We start from the raw sequence: 8201 nt of genomic DNA, 5'->3' as shown, positions 1-8201 counted from the left end.
ATGGTGTGGAGAAAGCAGAACTTTAGCTCTGACTTCATCCTGCTAGGAATCTTTGACCACAGCTACACCCACACCTTCCTCTTTTCTCTGGTATTGGACATCTTCACAGTGGCCTTCATGGGAAATACTTCTATGATTCTCCTAATTTACCTGGACACCCAGCTCCACACACCCATGTACTTCCTCCTCAGACAACTCTCCCTCATGGACCTTATGCTCATCTGTACCACTGTACCCAGGATGGCCTTCAGCTAATTTTCTGGAAGGAAGTCCATTTCTCTGGCAGGTCGTGGACCCCAGATATCCTTCTACGTGTCCCTCCTTGGAGCTGAATATTTCCTATTGGCTGTCATGGCCTATGACCATTATGTGGCTATATACCCCCCACTTTGATACACCATCCTCATGAATCAGAAACTCTGTGCCCTCATGACTGTTGCTTCCTGGATCTTGGGCTCTCTTGATGGTGTTACTGTACTTGTAGCAGCCCTGTCACTCTCTTACTGCAGCTCTCTGGAAATTCATCACTTTTTCTGTGATGTTGCTGCCCTTTTCCCTCTATCTTGCACAGACACCTCTGCTTTTGAGAGACTGCTCTTCATCTGCTGTGTGGTGATGCTAATATTACCAGTCTCCGTGATCATTATTTCCTATTCACACGTCCTTCGAGCAGTCATCCGCATGAGCTCTACAGAAAGTCACTGCAAAGCCTTCACCACCTGCTCCTCCCACCTGTCTGTGGTCGGACTCTACTATAGTGCTGTTATGTTCATGTACATGAGATCAGCTTCTATCCATACACCAGACCAGGACAAGATAGTATCCACTTTCTACACCATCCTCACCCACATGCTGAACCCTCTCATCTATAGTCTCTGCAACAAAGACATATCCAGGGGACTTCAGAAACTACTGAGAAATGGAAAGTAAATGTAATTTTTTGTAAATATAACTAAATGACCACTCAGGGGACTTCAGAAACTACTGAAGAAAGGAAAGTTAATGCAGTTTTTTCCAAACATGTTTGAGTGCCCACTCAGGTTAATACTCCTTCAGGAAGCTGGAATCCACTGGCCACCCTCTTCTTCCTAGTCTGTCTTTTCTCTACTTTTCCCCAATTTTATAATAGCTTTATTTGCTATAATATACAAATATCATGTGTAAAGTAGGCTGTTTTTATAGATTAGTGTAGGCTGTTTTACTCCCAAAGAATTTCCATTTTATTACTATTTGTGAGTCATGAGTACTCGACTTTAGGAAACCTGCCATTGTACCAAGGCATAAAATTTTGGTTCCTTGCTATATCCAAGAAAAAGTGTTGGAATCAATCCACTGCTTTTGTTGAGTGCCTCTTTAAGGATTACTTATCTGGGAGTACAAAAATGTTACCCTCCTAGAACCTGGGCATTGGCAGTTTTATTCCTGACTCGTTACATAATTACTAACCATTTACAAGAGGGGATTTAGTGTCAAAACTTTCTCCAATCAAGTCTTATGTCTAAACAAAATAGATCTTGGAAAATCCTAGGTATTTTTCACCTTCAAATAAAAGGAGATATTTTAACAAATCCAGTTAAAATAACTTTGCAAAAAAAATGCTTTGACTGCCTAACCTTCTTCTTATCATGATTTATCTTATTACTCATTCATCATTATACTGGTAACTAGAATCTATCTGAAGAAATTAGAAAACCCTCATTTCTTGGGATTGCTAACTCTGATTATTTTAATACAGCTCTGAAAAGTGAGTGCTTTTATAGTATCTGACAAAAGTAACAAACGTTTTCTTGAAGAGAATTCATAGCCTCTAATTCTTTCTCCATCAGTTCCATTATTCCACGGAGTTCCCACAGTTTGATGTAACCAAATGTTTAATTTTTTTTGCAATTTGTATACCTACATCCTTAAAAATAGAAAGTAATCATTGTCTGCTTCATGGATACAATCTTGATTCTGTCTATATCATCTTAATCCAATCTTTTTGTAGTATATTACTTCTCTATAATAGCTTTTGTTTTATAAAAAATAGACTTTATACTTTAATAACCTGCATCATGGGTTATAGTCTGTTGTATCCCTTTTATCAAAATAACAATATTTTGGACAAGTAGAAAATTCTCAGTAAGTTTGTACCCTTGGTAATATGTAGGAAACCACTATCTAATCCGCGGTCAACATTTTTATGTTTTCTTTTTAGAGTCTGATAACCTAGTTCTTGTATTTATGCCATTAATTCATTTGAGTTTTTTGATATGGGAATTGGTGTGAAGTAGGGATACCAATTCATTATTTTGCCAGTTGTCACAGTACCATTAGTTGAAGAGACTGTGATCTCCACATTGAATAGTTTTTGTACCCTTGTTGAAACTGGTTGATGATTGATTGATTGATCGACTGATTGATTTTAAATCTATTTTCTGGATCTACATATCTACCCTTCTGTTAATAATGCAATGCCTAGATTACTGTAGCCACATTAAGTTAGAAGTCAGGAAGTGTGAGTGCTCTCTTATTCTTGGTCACAAATATTTTAGGTATGCTATGTCTCTGGTATTTAATTTTAGGATGAGCTTTTCAATTTCTGAAAAAAAAAAGTCATTTGGATTTTTATTGAGATAATGCAGTACCTATTTACAAATTTGGGGAGAACTTGCATATTAACAATAATAAGTCTTACAAATAATACAAATAGGATATTTTAATAATTTCTTTTCTAACATTTCTTTCTTTCATTTTGGGGGGAATTTATAGGTGTACAAATCTTTCATTTATGAAATTTATGGCTAAGTGCTTTCTTCTTTTTGATACTGTTATAAATAGACACTCTAACTGAATTTTCCTGTTGTTCATTGCTGGTATCAGATTGTTAGTTTTTTGACATGTAGATAATTGCATTTATTGAAATTTCTTTCATATGTTTGATTATATTTCTTCCTCCTTTTATGAAATTTCTATATTTTAATAGAATTCTTTGTGAAGATGATCTCTCTCATGATTAAGTAAGTCAATAAGTACTCATCAATGTTTACTTCCAAATCTATATGTTTATGGTTTGTGTCCATGAAGTTATTTGACAGGTTATCCTAGGTTTTCTGCTTTTGGGATAAGTTGGAATATCATGTCCTCCTTTTGCAGACATAGTTATGGTTTTCTTTTTTCTTTTTCTAATTATTTTTTCTTTATTTTTTCTCTTTTCAATTCTTTTATAATGGACATGTATTATTATTATTATTATTATTAATTTGACACAGTGTTCCAATATTCATTGCTTGAGCATAACACCCAGTGCTCCATGTAATACATGCCCTCCTTGATACCCATTACCAGACTAACCCAGGCCCACACCACTTTCCCCTCTGAAACCATCAGTTTGTTTCCCAGTGTCCATAGTCTTTCATGGTTCATTTCCCACTCTGGTTTCCCTCCATTCATTTTTCCCATCCTTCTCTTAATGCCCTCCATGCTATTCCTTATATTCCGCAAATAAGGGAAACCATATGATAATTGTCTTTTTCTGCTTGACTTATTTCACTTAACATACTCTCCTGCAGTTCCATCCATGTTGATGCAAATGGTGGATATTCATCCTTATCTGATGGCTGAGTAATATTCCATTGTTTTAATGGACCACATCTTCATTATCCATTAATCTGTTGAAGGGCATCTTGGCTTCCTTCCACAGTTTGGCTATTGTGGACATTGCTGCTATGAACATTGTGCTGTATATTCCCATTCTTTTCACTACATCTGTATCTATGAGGTAAATACCTGGTAGTGCAATTGCTGAGTCATAGGGTACCTCTATTTTTAACTTTTGGAGGACGTTCCACACTGTTTTCCAAGGTGGCTGTACCAACTTGTATTCCCACCAGCAATGTAAGAGGGTTCCCCTTTCTCCACATCCTCTCCAGATTTATTTTTTCCTGCCTTGTCAATTTTTGCCATTCTATCTGGCGTAAACTGGTATCTCAATGTGGTTTTGATTTGAATTTCCCTGATGGCTAATGATTTTGAACAGTTTTTCTTGTGTCTGTTAGCCATTTGTAGGTCTTCATTGGAAAAGTGTCTATTCATATCTTCTGCCCATTTTATGATTTGTTTATTTGTTTCTTGTGTATTGACTTTAAGAAGGTTTTTGTATATCTTGGATACCAGTCTTTTATCTGTAGTATCATTTGCAAATATATTCTCCCATTCCATGGGCTGCCTCTTCGTCTTTTTGACTGTTTCCGTGGCTGTGCAGAAGCTTTTTATCATGATGAAGTCCCACAAATTCATTTTATGTTTTGTTTCTCTTGCCTTTGGAGATGTGTCATGAAAAAGGTTGCTGTGGCTGATGTCATAGACGTTGCTGCCTATGCTCTCGTCTAGGATTTTGGTGGATTCCTGTCTCACATCAAGGTCTTTCATCCATTTGGAGGAGTTTATCTTTGTGTATGGTGTGAGAGAGTGGTCAAGTTTCATTCTTTTCATGTAGCCGTCCAATTTTCCCAGCACCACTTATTGAAGAGACTGTCTTTTTTCCACTGGACATTTTTTCCTGCTTTATCAAAGATTAGTTGCTCAAAGAGCCAAGGGTCCATATCTGGGTTCTCTATTCTGTTCCACTGGTCTGTGTGTCTGTTTCTGTGCCAGTACCATGGTGTCTTTGTGATCACAGCTTTGTAGTACAACTTGAAATCCAGCATTGTGATGCCCCAGCTTTGTTTTTCCTTTTTAACACTTCTTTGGTGATTCATGGCCTTCCCTGGTTCCACACAAATTTAAGGGCTGTTTGTTCCAGTTCTTTGAAAAATGTCATTGGTATTTGGATCAGGATAGCATTGAAAGTATAGGTTGCTCTGGGTAGCAAACACTTGGAGACTAAGAACCGTCCTGCTCAAGAATGATTTGATAAACCAGGAAATCAAAAATCAATTTAAACAATTTATGGAGACCAACGAGAATGAAAACACAACGGTCCAAAACCTATGGGACACTGGAAAGGCAGACCTAAGGGGAAAATACATAGCCATCCAAGCCTCACTCTAAAGAATAGAAAAATCTAAAAGGCAGTTTTTATAATCTCACCTTAAGAAGCTGGAACAGCAACAGAAGAACAGGCCTAATCCATGCACGAGAAAGCAGTTGATCAAGATTAGAGCAGAGATCAATGAATTAGAAACCAGGAGCACATTAGAGCAGATCAATAGAACTAGAAGCTGGTTCTTTGATAGAATAAATAAAATAGACAAACCACTGGCAAGACTTTTCCAAAAGAACAGAGAAAGGACCAAATTAATAAAATTATGAATGAAAAAGGAGAGGTCACAACCAACACCAATGAAATAGGAAGGATTATTAGAAATATTTATCAACAGCTTTATGCCAATAAATTAAGCAACCTGGGAGAGATGGAGGACTTCCTGGAAACCTATAAACTACCAAGACTGAACCAGGAAGAAATTGATTTTTTAAACAGACCAATTAATTATGAGGAGATTGAAACAGTGATTAAAAATCTTCCAAAAAACAAAACTCCAAGGCCTGATGGATTCCCTGGGAATTCTACCAAACATTCAAAGAGGAAATGATACCTATTATCCTAAAGCTATTTCAGAAAATAGATACAGAAGGAAAACTACCAAACTCATTCTATGAGGCCAACATTACCTTGATTTCCAAACCAGGCAAAGACCCCATCAAAAAGGAGAATTACAGGCCAATTTCCCTGATGAATATGGATGCCAAAATTCTCAACAAGATCCTAGCTAATAGGATCCAACAGTACATTAAAAGGATTATCCATCGTGACCAAGTGGGCTTTATCCGTGGGATACAAGGGTGGTTCAACATTCACAAATCTATCAGTGTGATAGATTCTATCAACAAGAAAACAGCCAAGAATCATATGATCCTTTCAATAGATGCAGAAAAAGCATTTGACAAAAATACAGCACCCTTTCCTGATTAAAACCCTTCAGAGTGTAAGGATAGAGGGAACATTCCTCAATCTCATAAAAACCATCTATGAAAAGCCTACAGCAAATATCATTCTCAGTGGGGAAAAGTGGGAAGCCTTTCCCTTAAGATCGGGAACACGACAAGGATGCCCACTCTCTCCATTATTATTCAACATAGTACTAGACGTCCTTGCAACACCAATCAGATAACAAATAGGGATAAAAGGTATTCAGATTGGTAAAGAAGAAGTGGAATTGTCTCTCTTTGCAGATGACATCATACTCTATATGGAAAACCCAACAGAATCCACCCCAAACTTCTAGACGTTATAGAGTAATTCAGTAATGTGGCGGGATACAAAATCAATGCTCAGACATCAGTTGCATTTCTATACGCAAACAATGAGACTGAAGAAAGAGAAATTAGGGAATCCATTTCATTTACAATAGCACCAAAAATCATACGTTATCTTGGAATTAACTTAACCAGAGATGTAAAGGTTCTAAATTATCTAATTCTATTCAGCTCCCTGCGGACATCTTGGCTGGTTCATTAAACCATCTTGGGGGCACTTGTGTAAGCAAATCACACATGTTCTATGCAGCAGAATGTGGTAGGATGTCCACACTTTTAACATGTGTATTGTAGTCCTGGCTGTGTACATGTAACTAATGTAGAGATCTCATCCTTCCCAGGTAAGCAGCAGGTTTATCCTAGGAGGTAGAATCACACAGGTCCAGTTTGAGCTGCTCAGTCATAGATGTAGTTGAGGAAGAGAAAGTGGGTGAGTTTCTAGGACAGAATGCAGTCAGGGAACTCAAAGAGGAGCTGGAGTTCTATCCTAAGCAAAATGTATTTTATTGAATAAAATTTCCCTACCCATAAGTAATGAAGATGTTGTTCCATTAAACATTGTTAAAATGTTATAAGTGCATGTTTTATAATCAGATATGCCTGGCAATGTTTTTGTGTCTGGTGAGGAGGTTGGGTGATTTTATTTATTCTGTTTGTCTATACAAGTAACATCACCTCTTGTATTGCAATGACTTTCCTATCGTCTAATTTAAAATATCTTTGGGTGCAAAATTAAAAAAAAATGTTTCTGTGATGCATTGCAAATTGTTATTATGTTTATTAAATATTTTTTATTGGTTTTGAACACTTATCAGGGATCTTGCCACATGCTTTCTCTATTTCCTCTTCCTGATCCTCCCAAAAGAATTTTAAAATCATTGCTGAGCTTACATCTTACTTAGCCACAAACAGGAGTCACCTTTTTCCATTTCCATTTTCTCCAGGTATTGATCCAGTAACTCTACAATGTTGCTTTTTGTTTTAGGTTGTGATGATTTTATTCAGAATTTATTATAATATTTCTTTTTGCTGTTGTTGTTGTTGTTGTCTATAGTGACTTGTTTAATATCCAGTTCTGGGTAAAAACAAACAATTATAATGTTTCATACAGATGTATTTAGTTGACTTCAGCTAAAAGGAAAACCTGAATCAACTAATTTGCAGTTACTAGAAATGTAAGTCCCCTTCTTCCCTTTCACTTAATAATGTATCTTAAAATTGTCCCATAGAAGTGCACAAAGAGCTGTTCCCACTTCTTTCACCCATGTACAGTATTCCAGTAGAATGATACACCAGGATTTACTTAATAAGTTTCTTGTTGATGGGCAGTTTTCCTGTTTCTAGATGTTTGCTTTGGACAACAATGCATATTTCATTAAGCATTAGCTTCCATGAGATATTTTACATTAGAGTAAGTACATCTGCAAAGAACACCTTCAGAAGTTATATATTACTAGACCCAAGAGTAACTTTTTTCTGTTTTGGTCTAGGGTTTTTCATTGGGCATTTCATCAAGAGGTTAATAAGTTGCTATAAGATTCCATTCCTATTTCACTCTTTGATTATGGTGATGATTAGTTCTTAGAATTGGGAGGAAGACTGAGACGGGAAAATGTAGTTTGGCCTCATGACAGGAATAGTCTTCTTATGTATTATTTACCGGGAGAATGATTAGAGATGCAAATAATTGTGATTCCTTGGAAGCACTAGAAGTTTAATATTTCTACAAGAGCTAAACCTAAAATTTAAAAGAAAATGAAGTTTTCAAGTTTACAGAGTGCATTTTTTTTTTTTTACAATTTTCCATTTTGCTGAACTTTCAGATATTTAAACTGGAGCTCACTTCAGTTGAAAATGGCCAAACATATTTGGACATTTTCACTTTAGAAGATAATTTCCCTACA

The 8201-nt window shown here is 36.3% G+C and overlaps 1 pseudogene; it reads left to right on the top strand.

Annotated features, from left to right (window-relative positions):
- On the top strand, positions 1 to 930 carry LOC103680809 (annotated as a pseudogene).
- The last annotated feature ends 7271 nt before the right edge of the window (positions 931 to 8201 follow it).

Source organism: Ursus maritimus, unplaced genomic scaffold (assembly GCF_017311325.1).
Source record: "Ursus maritimus isolate PB19 unplaced genomic scaffold, ASM1731132v1 scaffold_5, whole genome shotgun sequence".
Classification (NCBI taxonomy): domain Eukaryota; kingdom Metazoa; phylum Chordata; class Mammalia; order Carnivora; family Ursidae; genus Ursus; species Ursus maritimus.
The sequence above is the reverse complement of the archived record's forward strand: the minus strand, read 5'-3'. Positions and strand labels throughout refer to the sequence as shown.